General features: G+C 41.7%; 1 protein-coding gene across 1 annotated transcript in view; it reads right to left on the minus strand.

Moving 5' to 3' along the window:
* The window catches only part of SORBS1 (sorbin and SH3 domain containing 1), a 157,722-nt gene that overhangs the window by 77,146 nt on the left and 57,117 nt on the right, over positions 1 to 23,459 (minus strand). The window contains exon 3 of the mRNA XM_064717567.1: positions 2,149 to 2,255. The gene's annotated coding sequence lies outside the window, so the exon portion shown is untranslated. The remainder of the gene's footprint in view (positions 1 to 2,148; positions 2,256 to 23,459) is intronic.

Genomic DNA, 23,459 nt, shown 5'->3' on the forward strand with positions numbered 1-23,459 from the left:
CACTGCTGGGCTTTGATTAGATTCTTCTTGGCCTGTAACCAGATTTAACAAAAAAAACCTAAACACAAAACCCCAAAGAAAACACATTGGCCATTTAGAAGAGGCAGGACTGATGCTAATAGGATCAGTACAGTGCTCAGTTAAGATGCTCCAGGGTCATTGTCTCTGTCCAGAAAGACCAGATCCTTCACTTCAGTGACTTGGAATGAAGTAAACAAAGACATTGCCCATCAGGCCATGAGCTGCTCCCACGGCCCTTTGCATCAAAAGTTCCATAGCCCAAAAACCACAGCTAAACAGGCCTTGGGGAACATCCACCTCTGGAAGCCCAGGAGCGTTGAAATTTTCACATCCTAAACTAACTGCCCTGTGCTAAAGAGGCAGGAGCTATGAATGTATGAGCAGATTGGGAAGACATTAAGGAAAACGTTTGAAACACACTGTCCCTTCCAGAATCTCTGCCTCATCAACGCTCCATCTGTTCCCAAAAATTCAATGGAAAGAATGAAATCTCCATTTTCCTGATTTCTTTAAATTCACTCTCACTGTTGCTGCTCTGCTTTCTGGCACAGTGCTGCATCATTTAAACCTCTATTACAGTCTCTGGAGGGCAGAGCCAGTGCGGAGGTGGTGTGATCAACCAGCTGAAACCAAAAGTACATTCTGGGCACACCTTCCTCTAGAAGACATTCTGCTCTGACCCAAGGGAAAGTTGTGAAAGGAGACTTGTTACACCTTACAGCAGCTTGTCTGAATAACCTTAAGCATTCACCCAAAGCAACAAACTCCAGAGCTGAATAAGGCAGCAGTTTTTGACCAGCAGGCTCTGGGAAATCTGGCCATCAGTAAGAATATCTTTAACTCTTTAGCAGCTCTCCAACAGTTCTGTATGTACACTAAGGGCACTTTTTCTCAGTTATTGAGCCTTGGACCTACTGTAGCATTTTCCACTCTTTGACAACAGAAGATTCAGTCAATATATATCCACTGTGGTTCCACAGATTAACTTTGTTTCCTGGTGCACTGGCTAGATCTTTTCCTTCCCTTTCCGTGCCTTTGGTCCATCTTGACAGGCCTGGAACTGTTTCGCATGCAGATCAATGCATACTGCATTGATGCAGTATGCATCTTTCTCTCATATAAAAAAGGTAATGTAAAAAGGGCCATTTAGGGCTCCACCTAAGCTGGAATAGGGGCTAAAGAGTAGGTTGTTCTCCTTCAAACTCCCATATGGGCTAGTCAGGCCCTGATACTCAATGCTATGAACTCCCTGAACAACAGATGTGCTGTGCCTTGATGCCACATGACAGCCAGTAGGACTAAGCAGGCACCACAAATAAGGGAAGAATAAGGGAGATGCAGATGTCATCACTTGGCTGATGACACAGGTCAGCCATAGCACAAGCATGAGGCACAGTGACTCCCAGGCATGTCTCTGAGAATCAAGGCTTCTTGGAGATGCTCTTTTTCCAGATCAAGGCCTGACTGCATATTTCTGCCTGGAAGAGAACCAAATATCATGTTCTCTTTCCTCTAAAGCGGTAAAACTGAGGGGAGGGAGCTTCCATCCCTTTTACAGCCAAAGTACAGGCTCACATTCAGGCCGAGTGTGAAACAGCCCATTGTGCCAGTTCAACAGTGGGGTCAATGTGACTTTGCTCATGAGGCAGTAGTAGGAGAATGACATAAAATCTGGCTTCATACATCCCAAAAGTTTTTCCAGCTTCCTCTCCAACAGCTTGAACTTTAATTCCTCAGAGAAAAGTAATTCATAAAAGACAACACCATCAGCTAACAACAGCCTCTGCATCTTCAGCATGTAAGAGGCTGATGCATCTTCACTGGAAGGGTTGTGTAGCCCCAAAGGAAATAGACACAAGCAACCCTTGAGAATCATAGTGTCAGTATGGCCATGACCCTGGCATAGAGACAAACACCAGGTAAAGAAAGAAGTAGCCAAAATGAATTGTATGTGTCATTTCTGTAAAGCCAGAAATTCAGTCTTTGGTAACTGCTGTTTTGACCTTTGCCCTCCTGATCACAAACAGGCTCCCTAGAAGAGTCATCCTAAAGGGAAATTCCAAAATCCCACCATGAAATGAAGTCTCCCAGTAATGCACTCCTTCCCCTCCCTTTCAGTCTACTCACATCAGCCAGCTGGATGAACTTTCAGGTCCAGCTTAGGACAGGATCTTCTGACAACAACTTGTACTCTGTCTTCTCTTCACATGCAACTGCTACATAACAGCTCATACCTACAAAAGCCAAAGAGAAAGAGAATTCTTATTAGTGCCATTAGTCCTGCTGTCTAACACATTCACAGAGAGGGCTGTACCAAAGCAATAATTCATTCATAGAAATAATGCTACTTTGAGATGAAACAATCACCTCTGCTCACCATGCAGGAAGCACAGTTAGTATAAACATCAGTCTGCCCAGATCCACATCCCAGCATCCTCTGTATGAGAACCAATATTTATGGTTGTCTCCAGGGAAGGCTGAAACCACATCCGTTTTCCTGCCTTTCTGTTAGAGAGATTCCCCCTCGAGCAGCAAGGAAAGCTGAATAGCACAAATATTCATGCCTCCTTACAACCTACAGTCTGTTTACCAATGTAAATCACTGTTGATTTCACTTCATTTAGTATACTAGTTTGCAAAATGCAAAAAGAAGAAGTAAACATACATCTCTGCTGCTATCCCTGATGTGTGAATAGGCTTGTCTGATACAAAGCCTGGGCTGGGAACTAGGGATAACAGCAACTATGAAATGTATCTCACCACTGCCAGGAATAAAGAAGGAAGGGCAGATAGTAAATGTATATTAAGAAACACACACATTAGGTTGTATTCAGACAAATTCCTTAGTTAGGATACACAGCTAGACAGACACAGAGGCAGAATTCACACAGAAAAATTTAATTATTTTTTCCATGCATTGATGCTTACTAAAAGAAATTATTTAACTCCAGTCCAATGTTAAGTCTAAATGGTAAGATCTGACATAGATTTGATAGATGGCTGTGCACCTTTATTGTTTCACTCAATAACATTAACAGCAGTCTGCTGTAGTGAGATGCCTCTGCTGATAGACTTGTAAGTATTGACACCCCTCATCTTTATTCATGTCATTTAACAGGCTGAACTAGTCAGCCAATCACTCTGAGCTCATGCTTAGCAACTGAACAGAGGGGATCTTCCAGAGAGCAGTGCAATTTTTTTTCTACATTACCTTCCTCATACTTCTCTGTACTCAAGAACTCCAAGAAGAGGTTGAGGTGACCAACTAGCAAAGTTTGATGCCTGTGCTGGATGACTGAACAAATCCTCATATGTGTTTTATTCAAGCTCTGAGGGGAATGAAGTCACATTTCTTTCAACTAGCAATGCAGGACCAGGACCTCCAAGGGCCTTGTACAACCAGCCTCACCATTTAGATATTCTCAGTGCACATGAGGCAAAAACACGACAAAGAGAAAGCAGAAGGTGATGCTCAGAGAGAAAAGCATAAATAAGGAGTATCAAGGACCTTGCACAGGAGCCATCTCAGACCACGCTTACAGAGCTCCAATAAGATTTTTTTACAAGCCCCAAGACTTCTTTCAAAACCCATGAAGATCCCAAGCAATGAGCCTAGATGAACCAGGATAGTTTTTTAACAAAACTAGAATAGTCCTAGGAAAACACAAGCTGAAACAAATTAGAGTTTTCTGTTGAGGATGGTTTAATAGCTTCTACATCTTCAATGAGTCAAAAGGGATCAGCAAAAGGACACATTTGAAAGGCTTATTGCTAGTACTGGAAAGAAAATTTTCTATAAAGATGTCCAGAGTATGCACCAAGAGAGAGTTAATATTCCAGTGGCAAGGTCAAGCCTGGTTTTCCTGCAACACAAGAAGCTGCCCTGCTGGCATTAACTGCAGTTTGTTTGCTTTCCCAACCTGCCTTGTCCTTGTGAGTTGGCAAAAGGCTGAAGCTGGCCAGAGTCCCAACTACCAAAAGCTGCCCAAAGCAGAGAACTGCTATCACAAGGACTAAGAGCAAGACTGAAAGGGGGAGGAGAGAGCAAATGGCACAAAACCCAAAGCACAGAAACTTCTCTGGTGCTGAGAAATGTTACAAGCAAGGCTGTAACCTGGCACATAGCCAGGGAGCTCAGCAAGACCAGAGAATACAGAGGAAGGTTATGACTGGTCTGTGCCCCAGTCTAGAAGTAATACCAAAATGTTCACACTTTACTTGAAAATATGTACCCCTTCAGCTCCTGGAGGACCATAAGAAGCTATTTTTGCTGAAAAATCTATGCAGGACTCACAGAAAGATTCAGTTTACACAAACTTCATACCCTCTGCTGTGGGAGTACTTCACTTTCTGTCAATGGCAGCAAAATTAGGGAGCTGAGAGTGTCAGAGAGAAAGGACACCATACTAAGAAGTTTTCAACATGTTTTAATTTTACTTCTGTTAGTAGTCAGCTGTGTGCTGGCTTTATCTGTTTCTAAGAGGTTGATTTCCACCACAGAAGCAAAGTGTGATGAAATAGTTTCTAATAATACAAAAGGTACTTGGATACTGCCTGCATAAGGAGCCAGCAACCAGCACCAATGACAACTGAGCTGCTCAGTGAGCTACAAAAAGCAAGTTCCACACAGAAACTTTGAATGAATGCAGCAGATGAGAAAATCAAGCAAATGGAGAGAAAACAAAAAAACACCACAAAACCAAACCAAACCAAAATCTCACCACATGGCTAATAAAGAGGTTTCCCTGCAGAGTGTAGAGCTTTCTTCCTTCTTTTTTTTTTCCCCTTTAATTTTTATAACAAAGGGTTTCCCTGACTCTGGACACACTTTGAGCTTAAAGACAAATAAATCACTGTGGCTGAGTACTTCTGATGCACTGAGTGACAGCCTCAGTCTGTCCTGGTACCCAAAGCTGGTATAAGAGGCTTTTCAGAATGACATGGGAAGGGAATAGCAGGAACACCACGGGGATGAGAATAAAGTACTAAAGTATTAAGGTCTACAATTTTACAGATGTTTCTGGAGGCTGTTGTATTCCATGCTAAGGACTGATACACTGGCTGACAGTACTATGGTAGTGCAGAATCAAGCTCTCTTGCTTCTTCTCCCTTTTTCAGATCAACAGCCAGGCACATCTTAAATGAGTTGGGCACAGGCTACACTCAAACCACATCCCTATGGAGGAAGGAATGCTGCCAAAAGAAAACAGGAGAGGTGAGAAACATGGGAAAATTTCTTGTTGCAGACATTGGCCAGGCATGATCCAGAAGGACAAATCTTAGAATACACTTACAAGCCCTGATAAGGACACCTAGTCCCAACAACCCCACTGTAGACACAAAGATCAGCTCAGCATGTTGCTATTCTTGCAGTAATTTTCCACACTTCACAGCCTGAGCTCACACACAACTAAGCAGACAGCACAGCTTCCAGTACCCCTTAGGCAGCAATGGAAAACACTCTCCAAGTGATCTCACACCTGAACACAACAGGAGGGCAGCACACACACACACACGGCCTCCAGTTCAAGAACTGGAGGTGCCAAGCAAAAGAAACATAGGAGTCTCACATTGTTTTCAAGGTAAAAAGAAAAAGGGCTTGACCGTGCTTGACTTCATCATGTTGTTTGTACAGCACAGTGCTTTGGGCACTGAGCTGCAAAATCAAAGCAAGTACAATGGCAATGAAAATATAATCAAACACATCAGTGTGGGACCAGCTTTGCAATGGAAAAGTTAGGAGCTGGAAACTAAGATCAACAAACAATCCTGAGATCTAAAGGCCATTTAGAAAACAACAAATTCAAGCAGCTCTGTAAGACTAGTAGGATAAAAACATTATATTTCCCATTGTCCACATAAGAACAGGCAGTCCCTTTTCAAGGAATGTAAATGGACAAGACACATGAGGGGGAAAAAGATACACAGATGAGGAATGATTTGACCTGATCACACCAGAATCAGTGCCAGGAACAAACTGTGACTCCAGCTTTCCTAGCACAATGCTCTTCCCATGGTCTATACTGCCTCCAAGCCTGAAAACTGACACCCACCTTTTGAAACAGTTTTCACTGAAAACTGTTTGTCACCATCCCACCTGCTGGAGCTTACAACTCCCTGCGGAGCTCATAGCAGAGATGTTCAAGTGAGCACTTCATAATCCACAGAAGGCTGAATCCACCAAGGTAAATTGAACAACCAGTGACAATAAATCAAGCTGATCTATTTTCTCAATGCTGATCACACAGTCCTCACAGGGACCCTTCAGCTGGGAAAGCTACAAGTGAGGCCAAACATCAGTATTGGTAAAGCAACAAGAAGCAGTGTGGAAGGGAAGACAAGGGTCCCTGTTTTTAACCTGAACAACTGTTTGCTAAGTTGACGCTTGTCCTTGGTCTCAGATGTAGTTATGCCCTTCCTCCCTTGAAGTCCTAAGACTTGTCATTCAGCTCAGGAGAGATATCAAGCTATTTTGAAAATTTCTTACTTGAGCTACTCCATCACAGTAGTTCTAGCTTAGATATCAAATACAGCAAAAATGCCATCCTCAGCTAGTGCAGCAAAAATCAAATTCTGATAATTTTTTTGCTAACTAAAATTATTAATAACAATGAAGTAGTAGTAATAATCATCATCATCATCAAACTTACTGATAAGCCATCTCTAATATCCTTGGGTTTGGGACAGTTTATTAGATTTTACAAACTGCCTATGTGCTATGAATATGGACATCTTAGGGACAGATGGGCAGAATTCAGCCTGTCCCTATGGACTAGAATGACTCAAAGAATACTGCTTTGGGCTAACAGAAATACTAAAGACAACAGTGATGCTGTTATAAACCTACATGCAAGGCCAAATCCTGCTAAAGCATGTCATTTTCAGTGAAGCCAACAAAAGAGACACAAATGCATTTCAGGGTAGATCCTGATTTCTCAAGATTGGCTTAGATTTTCTCCAATATACAAATGAACTCCTCTGCCTGGCAGACCTTTCATTTTAGTGAGCTTATGTAAACCAGTGGCTTTCTTCACCCACTGCTCAAGAAACATGACCTATATGACCTCCAAATGCAAATTCCTTACATGGACTGCTTAGGTTCAACTCTTTTGAGAAAAACTGCCGGCACATAACTGATTAGCTCAAGCTGCTTCCTCAGAAGAGGCTGCTAACAAAATTCCTCTTTCAGCTTTGTTCAGTCCATGCCCAAAAGACTGCTTTTACCTGCCCAAATAAGTCAGTATAATCCATCTCACCTTGTCTCCACCACAGTGCAGGCAGCATACACCTCCATGGCATAGGCAGCAGGGCCAGCCTGGTGCAAAGCATCCCTGTTTGCTCAGGTGTGGCTCTTTCTGCTTAGGCATACCAGCAGGCAGCATTCCAGCAGCACTTTGTAGAAGAAAAACTGCCCAGAAGCAGCTAATACATACAAACCATTATTACAGGCTTTTCCCAAAAAATACCCATTAAGGCATGCAGGAGGCTGGAGAGAATGGTAAAGTGACAGCTCTCAGTATAACAGAATTTAAGAGCACATCTGCACACAACGGAAGAAGAGAAGTAAATATCTGCAAAGCAGGCACTCCTGTTTCTTCTGCGTCTGCATCTCAAAACTGAGGTCAGGAATAAACAGAAAACAAACATACAAAGGAACAAGGTCATGGTACATCTCAACAATCACAGAGAACCAAGCTTGTAGATCAGTGCTGATCCACTCTCAGATCCTTAAGATGCAATTTCAGCAACACACATTCGATTAGCCCTACAATTCACTTGATACCTCTTGAAAGGAAAAAAAAAGGTGTCACCAACATGTAGATGGTGATCAGAAAGAACAGGACTGCAGTGATGCCAGAGCTCAGGGCACATTCTCACTTTGTCGCCATTTTCCATTAGCTAATACTGTCAGCCCCAGAGAGGTGAGATGTGACTCTGCCCAGGGTAATGCCATCCACATACTGAGGTTACTCTCAACTGACCCCAACCTAAGGGAGATTAGAGTCAACCCCTCCCCCTCCCACCTCTTTCACCACCTCTATATTTAACTGCAGATTAACTCATTTCCTCTATCCACATGTAAGATTAAAGTGCACCAAGTGCTGTCAGCTCAAGCAGAGCCTCAATGCATCCTCATGCAAATCACCACTCAGTGCATGTTTTAAAGTATGTCAAGGAGGAGAATGAGTCACACCTTCATACTCACAAAACCACACACTTGCTTCTCAAGAAGTAAAATTGGCTGGCAGCCCAGGTGCCCAGAATAGTAAGAGATATCTCCAATTCTAATCTTTCCCTGTCTGTTACATAAATCTCAGCGACATAAGAAATGCCACTATTTACCAATGTGTTTGAATGAAATGTGGGTCAGTGACCAAAGCAAAAGGTCAAACACAGTGACCTGGCCTTCAGGCACTGCATTGATTACACTTCTCTAGGAGGAAACAATAGCCTCTCATTCCAGGAAGAGGGGAAAATACTGCAACAAAATCTCACCGAGATCTCATGCTCACTAGGTTTGCTTCAAAGAGGCTGAGAACTACAAAACTGACTAGAAAAAAATGAAACACCAGCAGGGAAGAAAGAGAGAAACAGAAAGCACTGAAAGACTTCTCAGCCTGCAATGCCACTCACGAAGGGCTTTGCAGAAGGATGAAAATGCTTCCCTCAGACTGCAGCTCTCCACCCATTGTGAGGCAGACTCCCAGGAAGGAGAGAGGGGCTCTGCACTGTGAGGGGGGCAGCAGCCACAGCCCCAGGGCTGCAGGGATCCCACCTTGTCTGCTCACAGCACTGCTGTGCTCCCACCCTCGAGGGCCACAGCCAGCACCTGACACTCCCATGGAAAGCAGGTGCCTTTTGCATTTGTACCCTCCCTCTGCACCTCAAGTCACTACACCAGAGGACAGCATTTTATTTCTATCTGACCTCTCCGGAAATCACTTGGAGACCTGCTTTATAAGATCTTTATCACAGCTTGAAGCAAACATTAGGAAGTTGTAAATAAAGCTGGGACTTTAAATCCAGCCACATGACCATAGGGAATATAATTTTTCACAGCTAGCAACTATGGTAATGTATTTTACCTCAATGAACACAGAAAGGGTGAAGTATGCAAAATTGAGAACAGGAGTAAGTTTCTTGCCTTAGATTTTATATCAGTAATCCTTTAAAGTAAAAGCACTTGTTTTTCTCATCTCCCTAATCTCTCTTGGTCTAACACTTCAAGCAATGAGGTTCCCCTTAAATTCCAGCGGCTAAAAAAAGAGGCCTCCCTATTTTTGCCAAGAATAATAGAAAATCATTGTGGACAGCAGGCAGGGAAACATGCAAAAGAGCTACTGGCATTTGCTTCAGCTGAACAGCTGGAATAAGTTGTCAATTCCCCTTACTGTATCTTCCAACTGCACTGCCTGGCAAAGGGGGCTACTAAAAAAGAAAAAAAGGAAAGAAAATGCTTATGACAAGCTTATAACACATCTCAAAAGCAATCACTGCATCTCCATTGTTCAAGAAACTCTGAAACGACAAACAGATGGAAATGAGAAAAGAAACAGGAGAATGACAAAGAGGGTTCAGCCATAGATTGCAGGAGCAATGGGGCATGGCAGGCAGATGTACCATTGCCAGAGCAGAATCTGTCTGATCCAACACAGGGAATGTATTGCCTGTGAATGAAATCAAAACATGCTGTGCAAAGACAGACACAACTGCTAATATTTGGTGCTGCCATGCATGTACCAAAAGACAGACGAACATATACCAAAATATAGATAACAAAGAGTAAAGTGGCTGAAACCTCTCATGAAAAGAAAGATCTACCTTGCAGGGATCAAAAACTACCAAGGTGGTGGTGATTTTCTTTCAGCTCAGGCATTCCCAGAGGGCTATATCGATTGTCATGATTTTCCATTTATTTAAGAATGTATTTTGGGGTGAATGTGTGTTAGCTTTGTTTTCTGGCAGTATGAGGTCACTGTATAAAATTTATGGCAAACTTAGGACACATCTAAAAATCAATAGCAGGCTTCCAGTGAGCTGAGAAGCTGAAACATTGAACAGATGGAAAGGAGAAAAAGAACAATGCACTACATGGGGTCACTATCAGTTCACAGAAAAGACACACAGTCCATGAGCTGTGTAATAGATGTGAAAGGCCTCTCTGCTCTCTCTGTACATTGGCTCCATGCTGCAATGAAACTGCAAGCAGGTCTCATGGAAGCAAGTCACATTTCTTGCTCCTATCCCTGTCTGCCAATGTGCTCACATACCACCATTCCCTGTGTTTGCACACATGCTTATTTTATTTTTCTGCTGAGAATTTTAAAATGGAGTTCTTTTTGTTGCCCTTGTAATTCAGAAATTGGACCCCGAAAACATGGTCTATTTTTGGAAGAACAAAGGGCAAAAGACTCTTGATCAGGTCTACAGGAATAGAAGAATACTTCCTGTTCTAAAAAACAAATTAATGCTTCATGTTTCTTTTAGCCTCATATTGTTTTGATGTCTTTATAAATAACAGAAGAAATGAAAATTGACTGTAACCACTATGAGACAAATTCTCATCAGATTCCCTTCCAGCTCTGTATTTTGTACCTGAATAGTGCAAGCGGCCAAGCAGCTGGCAAAGTTACATCAGGTATAATTGTGGCAATGCTAACAGTCAGGCATCCTCAAAATGGGTGAAAACAACTAACAGAGAAACATCTGCTCAGACAGCCTTTCTGAAAGTCTAACCCCCAATCAGTCATCAGCTCTCAGAGGGTCAGTGATTGGCCCAGAGCATGGCAAGTCACAGCTACCCTTGCACACACTGCAGGGCACTGCTACAGGATGCTCAAGGGAGAACACAGGAGACAATCCCAAGGCTGCTATTTCTGCTGGATAATGCACAACCCTGCCTAGGGTGGCAGGATCTTACAAACATGATTTAAGATAATTCCTCCTTGTCTTAAGCATAGGAAGGGAATAATGGAAGGAGCAGCCTGAACCAGGCACATGGAAGCTGTGGAAGTCCAGGGACCACACCATTACCTGGGCTGGGATTCATAATGAACCAGGCAAAAGCCACAGTAAGAATCAGGCAGACTCTTGACGCAGCAGCCCAGAAAACCTGACTTGTTAACCAATGTATAATTAATAATACCAAGGAACCTTGTAAGATTAGACAACTGAATTAAATCAGTGCTTAAGAGAAAAGGTGACAAATTTACATTGAGGTTACAAAGAAGGATTAAAGAATATTTAGCTGAAAAAGATGGAAGCATAGAAGAAAGGCTGATTAATTTCAGGCTGCAAGTCAAATAATGAATGAATAATTGTGAAGCAAAGCTGGGAAGCACTGATTTATCCTGCTCTATGCCAGAAGAAGGCACTAGGTGTAATAGGTATTATTTTATAAAAATAAATTTTTAAAGTTGGCATGAAAATCAGCCTGAAGAATTTATTACCACAGGGCAAGAAGGGAACACTGTAGGGAAATATCTTTACTGGCTTTCAAAAATGATTAGACAATTATATTAACATAAATAATAGCTACAGCTGGCAGAGCTACATGAAGAGTTACAAGAATAATCAGCCCAAAGGCACTTCTCTCCTCCATTTGCAGCCCTGTACTTGTGCCTTCAGGTAAGGTCTGCTCTTTCTGAGTCCCTGCTGCAATTAAACAGGCTGTAAAATTCCTATTTGGCCCTTACATGGTTTTGTGTGTGATGGATGCTCCAACCATGGGTTTGGATTCTCAGTAGTTTTGGGATGCGCCCAGGCCGGTGAGCACGGCTGAAGCTTTATCTGGTAGGACTGGTAATTCTACTCCTTTAGTGAGCTGGAAAGCTCATGAGAACAGCAGCAAGTTGCTTACTTTAGCTCAAGCATCGTCCCACTAAAGTCTGCCCTAGCTGTGACTCAGTCTGCTCTTGTGAATGAAGATGAGCACCAAAAAAATCCATCTTTGGTCTTCAGACTCAGACCTCCCTGAAGTCCAGGAGATTTGACCAATTCTTTTCTCATATAATGGCCTTAAAAGCCACCCTGTCATCAACAAAGTCCCCATGCTAAAAAAACAGCCCAGATTTTTAAAATCCACTCTTCCAAAAACTTAAATAATTCCAAAATGTCACTGCAAAAATACTGAATTCTTCACACATAGCTCTAGTTGAGTAACAACATTCAGTCTTTAATCAAAAATCTCCTGAGGAATTCTGGAAGCTTGAACCTATTCAGAATTGACCTCAACAGAGTTGCTCTAAACCATATACAATCCCCCAGCTAGTTAAGGATAGACACAGCACAAAGTGCCACCTCCTGGTCTGATAACACTGTTGGGCACTGCACATCTAGTGTGGTGCTGTCAGCTCCTACAATGTGTCATGTTTTCATACAGCCACTTCTGATGGAAATGAGAGATGGCATGAGACTCAGCTTCCCTGCAAGATAAATAAAAAACCAACCCCCAAAATAAAAAAAATCATGGTGAAGGAAAAAAGCTTGGAGAACCAGGAAAGATCAGAACAAGAAGGCAAAGAAAAGTAATTCTAATATATATTCTTGGATAACAAGCTTAATTTGGGATGAGGGGAGCCCACTGAAGAACATCTGAAGTGGCAATACCACAAACATAGAACTTCACAGGGTCTCCCAGGCATTCACTCTTAGGAAATACAGATCCTACTTTAGACACTGGCCTACAATACCAAGGACAAAGGAGGGGAAAGTCAAAAAGAAGCTGAAATGCTGAAAAGCTAAATACTGGGTGAGGTTTCTCAGGAGTCACTGGCATCCTTTGACCATCACATGAGTGCTCTGGGTGCTGTGACAAGGTGATGTACTCAGTTGAGGATCCCCCAGCAGAGCACAGTTACTTCTGCCTGTGCACACTGAGAGCCAGAGCAGTGAACACATCAGACTTCTGCTAAACACTGCCTGGAAAAAGCCCAACCTGAACAAAATCAGAGGTTTTCTTCAGTCTCTTAGCCCTCAGCCTCTGCTGTCCAGTGTAATTGCAACAGCTCAAGAAGAGGAAGAGCTGAATCCTTACAGGGGAAACTTGCTTTCCCATCCGTCTTTCATGAACATACTTGATCAGAAATTCTGTCCTCCCCTGATGCAGGAGGGTGTGCCTTGGTCAGCCAGAGAAACATGAGAATGGGATGTTGAGCTCAGCAAAAAGAGGTATAAGTGTCAAAGCAGTGATTCTCCTTGGTCCAGCTCCTTTCACAGTTTACTCTGCAGCAGGCATGAAACAGAATTTGATCCTGCCTTGCAGGAGGGTTTCCTTTCCTGGCAGGTCAGGGGATACTAGCCCATAGCAGGTCAAATGTGGAACGAATGCACAAGGTGCAGCCATGCCAACTCTTGTGCCTTGACTGCAATTCCCACAATAGCTGGGTTTTTCCGCAAAATCTGCATCTCATGCAGTAACCAGGAATCTTAGGTTTCAACTAAACAAAAAAGCAAGGTTCTGGGAATGCCTACTCTGCACAAGGTGGGGTTACACAAAGACTTGTGAGCAAGCTCTGTGCTAGCTGTTAACTGGCTATGGCAGCATCATGCTCCTGGGCACAAGGAAGGCTGCTGCCAGTCCCAGTTGAGATCAGCTATGTGTTTCATGTGGGTATTTCCAGTGCAAATCTACACCTGGCCTAGGCATTTTTCACCCCTTACATTCATACAGGCTGACTTCCCCTTAAAAATACTTTTTATTGCCTCTGAAGGCCCAGGTTGGGCATCATCCTTCAGAACCAATAACTACCTTCATTTTCTGTAAAAGTGAGCACTGTGCTTCCACTGCACAAGAGCTGCAATGGCTCCATCCACTTGCAGAGTAGGTATAGCCATCTTCCATAAACGGCTAATAATTTATTTTTCTTTTTAATTAGTGGACCATATAAATATTCAAGGACCTCAGGCTTCTTTCTGACTACAGAAAATAAGTCTGAAAAACATTATCAAAAAACTCAGAAGAAATAAATAAAATCGCACTGATAGATCCCAGTACTATTTAAAAATCCACATCCCTAGTAACAGATCACAAACTTGCTATTGCATTGAAAGTTCTTCTATTCATCATTGGATTCTATCAAAATGCAGAGAAACATACACTTCATAGCTAAACATCTCACAAAATGTGAGATATAATGGAAACACATTCAGTTAAGAATGGAGCACATCTTCTCAGGTTGTACAGAACATACCTTAAAATTTCTCTGTCAACACGAACATCAATGCCTCCTTGTCCTGCACTGGCATGTTGGCCCCTTTACATTTTAGATGGTCAAAGGGTACAACAACATCATGACCTACTTTTTAGGTACCTTTGTACCTACTCCAAGAGTTACTTGCCAAAATAGATGCTATCCTTGAATTTGAATAAGCGGCCTTTTCTTGTCTTTCCCGTGAGAGAATATCAAAGTTCATATCTGTGAACAAGCCAAGATTTGATTACTCTCCTCTTGTTTACAGCTTTGCATAAAATGCAAGGTCATCAAGTCAAGTTGTTTTTCAAATTCTGTAATCATACTAAACTTTCAGAGTTAATTCTATAAACTAGATTCTCTGGGCTTTCAGAGGTTCCCTAATATGGTCATTAAATATCTAAGAGATGAGGACACCTCACAAAACCCCAAATGAACTATAAACTCTTTAGACTTCTCATGAAAAAAAAAAAAGTTAGAGACAAAAGATATGGCAGATTACAAAGCAGCACCAAGGCACAACTAAGTCACACGCCTGATGAGAGCAGCAAAGATGTCCAGGATAGCACAGACAGAGCTGTCAAATATGGTTGCAGAATTTTGAAATGAAAAAGATACTATTTGGAAGACTAAGATAAGATTATCCAATACCCTGGTGCTTTTACAAATGGTCCTGAGGTGACATTACTCCATTTTTCCCACATGTAAAAATCAGAAAAGTATTAAAACCTGAGAGAAGTACATCAGTAACTCTTTTGCCATTAGACATGCAGATCAAACTCAACTTCTTTCTTATTTAGTGCTGTATAAGACTCCAGCTACTCGTACTGATGTCTCTGCAAATATTTATACATTTAATAGAAGTCAAAACATCAGCCTCAGACAGTGTTGCCATTTATAAAATCACATCTTGATTAGATGAACTTTCTATTAACTCTGATGGATTTTACACAGAGCCTCTTGTCCTTCAGACCTAGGAATTGAAATTTAACCTGGACTTCATGGAACTTCACTGGATAGACAAAATCAGTGCTGTGGAGAATCAAGTGTGCTTTCACCCATCTGTCATCTATCACACCTGCTCTTTTTTAACACTGGCTGAGAATTTAGCAGACCCTGCCCATGTAAGCAGCTCACCTGCCCTAGCGAAGGGGCTGCTTAGCAGAGCTTGGCCATGCATTCCAAAGCAGAGAATGCTTTGGCTCAAGAAGACAATTTCCTCTGGATGGCAAGGGCTGAAAAGACCTTTGGAACCTGACTTCATAGTAAAAGTGACCCCTGTTTCAGAAGACCAGTAACTCATCTGCTTTGTATTTGGCTATAATAGATGAAATATTTTTTTCTATCCACCCATTCAGATAAGACAGGGCTTGGCTTGATTAGAGCACAGCTCAGCTAGTTATTGTGATGCTGGGCCAAAACATTTTCAACAAGTTGTTCAAACATTATTAGTTTTGTCCTGAAAGGAGCAAGGTACTCACTTGTCTTGGGGGTTATACACTGAACAGATGTTCAAACACTAACAAAGACATGCAGCATCCAATTCCTAAGCCAGGATCTTGGGAACTTCCATTGCACTGTACTGCTGCTCTCAGCAAGCATAAGCCAGCACTTTCACCACATTTCCCTGGAACTGGAGTAAACAGAACTGCTCCCATCATGACAGGAGTGGAATGAATCAGAAAGATATCCCATTTCCAAAGATCAGTATCAAGAGGCACAAAGCACTACAGGCTCAGCTGTTTGTTTCTTGACAGCTAAAATCTGTGAGGCCTGTACGCAGTGAAGGTGACTGTGATGAATTGTTATGCTGTCATTTGTAATGTGTGCTCATGGCAAGATACTTTTGAAACAAGTTCAAACTTTACAAGAACTATTTCATTCTAAATTCTTCATAGCTCACATATGTTACAGAATTCCAGCTGTATTACATGCCAAAAGAAGCTGAATAAATTTTCACAATAATTCAAAACTTGATCTTAATTTCCCACCTTTTATTGAACCAGCTACTTCTTGTGTATTTTGAAGTGGGGGTCAAACAGAATAGTCTTAGGAGCCTCTCTAACATTTAGAAGTTGCTTAGACCATCCATGTCATGGAGGCAACTGCATGAACAGTCTCTGTTGAGCCTTAGCTCCACCCCAAAGTCACCTCCACACTGGAGGGATTTCTTAACCAGGCCCACAGATTTCCATAGCCCCATGAGCCAGCAATGACCACACCTCTTTGTCTTGTTGATGATGTAGTGACAATAAACCTTTTGTGTGCAAGAGATGAACATGGCCATGCTCTATGGCAAAGCATCCATTGATTTCAATGCATTTTTATGTAAGTGAATTCTTGAGCCCCGTTTCAAAAGCAATAAAGCAGCATCTCTTTGTTTAACAGGGATAAGATCAAGGTCCTTGAAAAAGGAAGGAGCTGATGAAATGAAAGTTGATCTGCTGAGGAACTGGTATGAAATATGATCCATTACTAACTTTACCAAGGTTGTATCAGTGCAGTTATAGCCATGCTCTGGGATCCTGCTGTTTCTTTTTAGAGATTGTGGAATGGGGAGTGATCTGTGTCCAGAAGCTGCAGTTTTTCCATAACTTACATTCACAGCATGCACACATCTCTGTTACAGGGTACCAATTAAATGCTCATCTCATGGACGTGACATTGTACTAATTAATCCGCTCTTGCTTCACTCTCAGGAAACCATCACGTAGCAAGAAGGAAAGAGGAATGCTGCATGTACTTTGTGAAAAGGAGAGTGACTTAACAGATTTTAAGGCAGTTTAGATTACATATCTCAGAGTGAATTATCTCAGTTGTACAGAAGGAGATCTTCCATAGAAGACTGACTGATTCACTGAGGTCTCTGGTACATGCATTTCCTGGAAGGATACAAAATTCTACAATGCAAACAATTTGTTCTCTAGTAACTTCTGTGAACCAAATTTGGATGTATTCTGGCCTGTTTTACTTTCATCATCGACATAATTCACAGGAAAGCATTTAGGAAGCCTAACCCTAGACAAGCAAAGGACAAATTCTAACTTACAGCTTTCAGAAGTCCAAAGTCCATACACAGATGATTCAACAGATTTAATACTGGTAACTAAAATAGTATCTGCTGTTAATTAGCAGTTGGAAGTTCTAACAGCACCCTGTGCTCCATAAAACACTGCAGGAGCTCTACTGAAACAGAATCCCAAGCTCACTTTCATCTTCTACCAAATCTTATCATCCCACTGTGTCACACAGAGAACTGTCCTACAGGCTCGATCCAGAGGTAGCTCTGTCACAGCCACAGGCTGGCAATGGGCACCTCCTTGGGAGTTCACAGCTTTTCCACTCTCCATTTGCCATTCAGAACTCAGTGCTTTCCTAGCCCCAGGGTTCCTCCTTAGCTCAGACTGAGTAGGATGTATTTCACGTCTTTGCTGAAGTAAATCACACAAATGCTTTGCATATTTGGCAAGCAATATCCTTCCCCGTTTTCTATAGCTAGATGCCAAGTCATGCTGTTTTACTAACTCAGCTGCTGAAAATTAGAACAGCACTTTCCATAAAGCCCACACTGCTCCAAGGCTTTAGTTTGAGGGGCTGGACATTGTCTCTTTTATTCTGAGAGGGTGACTTAAAGTTAATTGCCTCACCGTGAGGCCTTTCGGTGGCATCAGCAGCCCTGAAGCAGTATTTTGTCACACACCACTCCAAGTGTAAATCATTGCTCCCTCTTGGCTCCTGCACACAGAAAAATAGCCATATTGCAGCATCTTGCAGCAAGGTGCCTTCCAACAGCATTCTTTGGGCTGCAGAAGGCAAAAGTCAGTACAATGCTGTGGTTTACCAATGACCATGCATTATTACATCTTGTAACACACATGGCAATTGCCCAGAGTTGCAGAGAGGCAGTGCTTGATGAGGAATTGCTCCTGACAGGTGAAAACAGTGTTGGCAATTAGTGGGGATTGCCATGCAAATTGCCAGCGGCAGGCAGCCTATTACCAGATATAGACCTGTGAGGAGAAGCACTGTGAAAACAGACTGAGTGCACTGTCACCTCCAGGGCTGGCTGCCAGTTCCAAATGTCAGGACTGTGCTACTGTAGGTCTCAGAATCCTGTCCACTGTAGGAGCCACTTGACATCTTAATAGGCTTGCCAAAACAAGAAGCATTAGCTATTCAAACCCCTGTTTCTCCCTTGCACCAACAAGTCTCTTGTTTTTTAAACACTGCTAACAGTACTTACTGACAATGCAGAAGGGTGCTCAGCACTCAGGAAAGCAGCCTTGCTTCTGTCAATGCCGGCATGATAAGTAAGGTGGAGAGGAAACAGAATGAAAATATTTAAGCCTTATTTAGTCTCAGCAAAACCTCTGGTAGTTCAGCCTGATCTACTGCCAACCCTCTACATCTGGACTTGGTTTCTGATGAAAACATCTACAGAAACAAATAAAGTGATATATTCCAGTCCTAACTAATGAGCAAAGCTCAGAAATAGTCTGTCATGACAAATGGAAACTATTCTGTTACAAATAGCAAGAACTTCCACAGAGATGGGGTAAGAAAACTGATGTAAGTGCTGAAGTCCTAGAACTCTCTTCCTAAAGATAATTACAAGGGGAAGGGCAATGCTGCATTTCAGTCAGAACAAAATGATACATTTCTCTAACATATGTCATCTCAACAACTTCATAGTAACTCTCACCTAAAAAGTCCCTCTTGCTGGGACTAAGTAACAGTCCTCCTTGCTCTTCAATGGAGAAATTCGAAGCACCAGCAGGATGCTTTGTCTCAAGTCCCAAAGGAAACCACAAGTAGACCAATGAACTGTGTCTACAGTGCACTTAATTGTCAGTAGACTACTGGAATGACAAAGAGCATCCTTAATAATACAGCAAACCCTCTCCAGGTTCTGCTTCTCCAAATAAGCAAAGTGATTTGGGGTTTCATGTCTACAATAAAGATAATAGGAATTTATTAATATGTTTATACAGCAAAGCGTTGACTCCCTTCAACAGAGACACTCCACAAGTGTGCCTACAGGAGTATGCAAACAACATAATTAAGAAATTAGATTACTCTGAAAAGAATCACTCTCTATACAATAACTGCTCTATGACAACAGGATCTTGAAGCCAGTCCAGGAGCAAGCAGAAGTCACCTCTACATCACAGCTTTACTGGACTGTGTGAAACAAGTTACCTGCTCAGTGTCTTGTGAAGAGGAACTCATCATACACGCATGGAAGCACCTTCCATCCAAACAGTCCCTACCAGGAAACAGCTCAGGTCACATCAGTGAAGTAATTCAGCAGATGACAGAGTGAAATACACCATTGCTAATAGACAAGGACACAATATCCTACTACAACTCCTTCCTCCTCCTCCCTCAATAAGTTACTAAAAACAGAACGCAAACCCTCCTGATGGAATGATAAATTTGGTCTCCTGACATTCTCTGTATCAAGGAAAACACAGTATGACTTGGATACCAGCAGGTACAGGTTTCAAAAAGCTGAAAAACAAGAACTTATCCCTGCAGCTATTTAGCTCTGTGTCCATGACCTCTTTCACTGAACAGAATTAAGTAGTACTGTAATTTTAAGGATGCAAACAGCTACAGTTTTGGGGTTCTGAAGAAGGACATACCTTATGCAAATGCCATTGGATCTTACTAAATAGATTTAACTTCACCTCAGGTTGTTCTGGATACTTATATCTTTTGAAAATTCATAATGATAAGATTTCAACAATTATGTGATACGTTCAGAGCAGAACTCCTAATTAACAATGGTACACACGCTAAAAGGCTAAATCCCACTCAGGTCTAAGTAACCACTGAAGATATGCACTCAAAGCATTTGTAACACAAAAAATCTAATAGTTTTAAATTCTCAGAAACTTCAGATCTTGCAGAAATCTGTAGTTTTCTTTCTCTCTTCATGACCCAGTACTTTCTATTTCCCAATGTGACCAGCTATTCATTGCTTTCCCACAGTAAGAATCCTCAAAAAAACCCATGTTGCCAAAGTTTGGCTTGCAAATTAGCACATACACATACAGGATATTCATAAATCCTCATTCAAGATGCTATTGATTCTAAAGATGGACATTTCACATGAACAAACATGAGAGACAAATAGTAATGGTAGGATTCACTTCACCTAACTGGAATTAGTAAAATGTCAGGCATGTAGACAGTTGCCTCTGTAGTCAATAGTGAGTGACAAGCGCTTTGAAGGGACAAGTAATCCTGTCCTAAAATGAACACATAAGCTGGAACAAATCACCACATGGCAGTGCTTGTATTTCTCTACTCATTACGGAAAGAGGCTGGAAACCTAGGTTTTTTTAACAGAGATGTGAATTTCCTCTAGGAATCACAGCAATAAAATCTGTCACAGCCTCAGGTGGCAGTAACGAAGATCATAAGATGTGGATCACAGCACACAGGCAGTATCACACATTTGCAGGGCTGCTCTCATTCCCTGCAACATGGAGATACTTAATCCTTCAGAGAAGGAAAGGGAACAACTGGCACTGAACAGCCCCACAGGTTTATTCTCCCATCAGAACAGTATATGCAGAGCTGGGGAGCATCAGCTTGTAACAGACTTAAATGTGTGGGTTTTAAAGTTGTGGTTTGTGTTGGCAGTGAGATCATTTGAAGCCAACCATATTTGGGGGAAAACGGCTAAAGGGGTTGATTCCAGACTGGAAATATGGTTGTACTTAAAATATAGACCAATATGGGCTATGCTGGAATATTCAGGATCCTGCAGCATTAGGATTACTAACCAAATGGCAAGCAGCACAGTTCCTTGGTGAAAGTGGAAGGTCTGGAATGGCAAAACAGCAGTTTCATAACAGGGTCAACCTTTCACCTTCACAAAGGTCCCATGGGGACTGTGTGGCTGTGCATTCAAACTAACTAAAATCCTGGCACCCCTCTCTGCTCTGACAGAGACGAGGTCAGGGCCCATCTCATAAAAGCTGTGTTAAGGTCTATATTCCTCAGAGGAAAAAATCTGCACCCTGGTTTCAGCCATAGTCCTAAGGATGGTCATTAACTACTGGTGGTCTCTGGATACATCTTCAGAGCACTGGGAGATCTAGAGAGCTGTACAAATTCTAAGAGCATAGCCAATAAAGTGTAACGCATTTTAACATATGCTGCACTGGACATCAGAGAAGGTAAGTAGCCCTCTCAGCTAGTAACACAGTTACCAGGAAAGTGCAGATTTACTCATTTCCAACCTGCTTTACTGCTCCTGTGCTAACAAACCCAAGGCAGTCTTCACTAACTGTAAAATCAGGCTGCATTCCAGGAACAGTCAATATCAGCTGTATTTAATAGGCTGTTCTGGTGGATCCTGTTGTCAAATTCTGATATTGAGAGATAAAAAATACAACACCAAAAGAGAGAAATATAGATTACGTCCATGAAAGTTGTTGTACATTATTGATCATGTAAATCCAGAGAATGTTACAGAATGGAAATGCAATGAGGCATTTCCTGAAGTAACATTTTAGACCATGACCTTTTTTGCACCACACTCATCTATTTAAAGAGTTGGAAAAAGCCCTGTGTCACAAGGCAACTCCACGCTTGCACAGAATAACCATGCTGCATTTTTATTTACTATCTGATTTTGCAGTTTTGTACACAAACAGCCCTCTCCAAGCAAGTCCACTGATTGCAAGGCAGTTGCTTATACAGGCAGAGATTTCTCTTTCAGGCAAGGGTTTTTAGGCATCTGTTAGTACATGCTTGTATGTTCCAATTAAATTGAATGCTTACTATTGTAGTCTCTGAACTTATATAACAACTATTTCAGCTCATGTAACAATAACACTTAATATATATTTTTATTTTTATTCCTGCTAACAGTTGTAGTATAAATTGAGTGATGTGATCCTAAGCTACAGAGTGGTATTAATTTGAGCTCTAGAATATCAAAAGGAGAAGAAAAGGCAGTTCATCTGGGTAACAAAATGCTTCATTATCAGTCTGCAAAATACACGTGACATTTAGAAGACAGTGAGCCTCATATCCTTTTGAACTTTTACAAGGATCTGTTACAAAATACCATTAACAACTGATAGATTCTTGTAGCATTGGGACAGAAACAAATTGGCTCCCACCAAGAGTCTTGTGACCTGCAGCACGGTTAACACGGAGCCAACGCCTTCCTGCAATGATACAGTCCTGCACAGCAGAAGTCCTCAGCACACGTGAAGCTCATAAATTCATGAACAACACATCATCCTACTAAACTGAATTGCCTGAATTTAGGATATTTCTCATCGAGATAAAATACAATACGAAATTTTTACTGATGAGGTTAGCTCAAGTTAATGATGCAAGTGGACACAGGCAGCCCTGAACATCTTCAAACAGCTGGACAAACATTTCATTAGCTTTGTTGCATTTGTAGGTAAATGAAGTAGGTACATGATATTAGGCTTATTTTTATGTCAGAAAAACAAAGAAGCTGAAATTATTTAAAAGCGAATCTGTTTGCTTAATCTTTCTTCCACTGAAGTCAATGGAAAAATTGTCAGTCACAGATTTGCATTTCCATGGGATCCCTTTATATTCCTGTGGTAGGGCAAAAAGCCTAGTTTTAAGTATCTTGGCCCTGCCAGGCAGTGTAATGGAGTCTTAGTGGAAATAAGAATCAGGCCTTCATCAGCTTGAACAGGAATAGATTTACAGAACTGCTGTGTGCTTTTGAAAATTCCACCCAAAACAACCAGATTATTTGACGAATAAGACCAACAGGCTTGTGACAGACAGTAGAACAACTCAGTTCATCTGACATTAGTGAGCACTAGACCAAATCAAATCCCTCAATACGTTTCTAGCTTAGAAGAGGGCTCAGATACACAGAAGTCTTTAAATTATTTTAAAAGACATTTTTAAAATATAAATGGTATACAACATTTGATCCAATGCTGATGACCTATTACCAAGCTGCTCAAAAGTAAGTGCTGTCCATGACAAGCTACTTTAAGGGAAGAACAAGATAGATATGCAAAGGTTTCCCACCATTAAAAGACCAATAATATTAACCAAGTTATTTCAATAATGTGTGTAAAAGATGGACAAAGGCAGAAAGGAATCGTGTAGAAATAGGTTATTCCAGAAAGGATCCTGGCTAAGAAGGTGGGCCTGAATGGAGGGAGCATTGAGGCTATCTACCTTTGCTGGATATCAACCCACTGCATGCACTCTATATGGATACTT

The sequence above is a fragment of the Zonotrichia leucophrys genome, chromosome 6, assembly GCF_028769735.1.
Source record: "Zonotrichia leucophrys gambelii isolate GWCS_2022_RI chromosome 6, RI_Zleu_2.0, whole genome shotgun sequence".
Classification (NCBI taxonomy): Eukaryota; Metazoa; Chordata; class Aves; order Passeriformes; family Passerellidae; genus Zonotrichia; species Zonotrichia leucophrys.